This window comes from Schistocerca piceifrons, chromosome 1 (genome assembly GCF_021461385.2).
Source record: "Schistocerca piceifrons isolate TAMUIC-IGC-003096 chromosome 1, iqSchPice1.1, whole genome shotgun sequence".
Taxonomy (NCBI): domain Eukaryota; kingdom Metazoa; phylum Arthropoda; class Insecta; order Orthoptera; family Acrididae; genus Schistocerca; species Schistocerca piceifrons.
Window position 1 is genome coordinate 802,290,338 of NC_060138.1, and position 1,462 is coordinate 802,291,799.

Consider the following 1,462-nt stretch of genomic DNA (forward strand, 5'->3'; position numbering starts at 1 on the left):
TTGGAATCAGGGACTTCTTTGTCGGACACCATGTACCAACTGTTTTGCGCACATTAGCACGAGGGAAAAGCGCCGTGAGCATTCGTATTTTAATGCGTACTTCATACTGGTTCCTCATGTCAGTTGTTAATTCTCGTACCTTCCACCCTACTGCAGGAGTGCCTCAAGATTCCATCCTCTCCCCTCTTCTTTACCTCTTATACACTCCCGATATGCTCAGACTACCTACTCCCACCCATATTCTTCAGTATGCTCATGACACCGATTTCCTCGCCCTCTATCCTGTTGTTGTTGTGGTCTTCAGTCCTGAGACTGGTTTCATGCAGCTCTCCATGCTACTCTTCCCTGTGCAAGCTTCTTCATCTCCCTGTACCTACTGCAACCTACATCCTTCTGAATCTGCATGGTGTATTCATCTCTTGGTCTCCCTCTACAATTTTTACCCTCCACGCTGCCCTCCAATACTAAATTGGTGATCCCTTGATGCCTCAGAACATGTCCTACCAACCGATCCCTTCTTCTAGTCAAGTTGTGCCATAAAATTCTCTTCTCTCCAATTCTATTCAATACCTCCTCATTTGTTATGTGATCTACGCATCTAATCTTCAGCATTCTTCTGTAGCACCACATTTCGAAAGCTTCTATTCTCTTCTTGTCTAAACTATTTATCGTCCATTTTTCCCTTCCATACATGGCTACACTCCATACAAATACTTTCAGAATCGACTTCCTGACACTTAAATCTATACTCGAAGTTAACAAATTTCTCTTCTTCAGAAACGCTTTCCTTGCCATTGCCAGTCTACATTTTGTATCCTCTCTACTTCGACCATCATCAGCTATTTTGCTCCCCAAATAGCAAAACTCCTTTACTACTTTAAGTGTGTCGTTTCCTAATCTAATTGCCTCAGCATCACCCGACTTAATTCGACTACATTCCATTATCCTCGTTTTGCTTTTGTTGATGTTCATCTTATTCCCTCCTTTCAAGACACTGTCCATTCCATTCAACTGCTCTTCCAAGTCCTTTGCTGTATCTGACAGAATTACGATGTCATCGGCGAACCTCAAAGTTTTTCCAGAATGAGATTTTCACTCTGCAGCGGAGTGTGCGCTGATATGAAACTTCCTGGGAGATTAAAACTGTGTGCCCGACCGAGACTCGAACTCGGGACCTTTGCCTTTCGCGGGCAAACGCTCTACCAACTGAGCTACCGAAGCATGACTCAAGCCCGGTACTCACAGCTTTACTTCTGCCAGTACCTCGTCTCCCACCTTCCAAACTTTACAGAAGCTCTCCTGCGAACCTTGCAGAACTAGCACTCCTGAAAGAAAGGATATTGCGGAGATATGGCTTAGCCACAGCCTGGGGGATGTTTCGAGAATGAGATTTTCACTCTGCAGCGGAGTGTGCGCTGATATGAAACTTCCTGGCAGATTAAAACTGTGTGCCCGACCGACT

General features: G+C 44.9%; 1 non-coding gene across 1 annotated transcript; it reads right to left on the reverse strand.

The window, feature by feature from the left end:
- Nucleotides 1-1,147: 1,147 nt before the first annotated feature.
- On the reverse strand, nucleotides 1,148-1,222 carry Trnas-cga. The gene has a single exon. It is a non-coding gene; the product is annotated as a tRNA-Ser (tRNA).
- Between the last annotated feature and the right edge of the window lie 240 nt (nucleotides 1,223-1,462).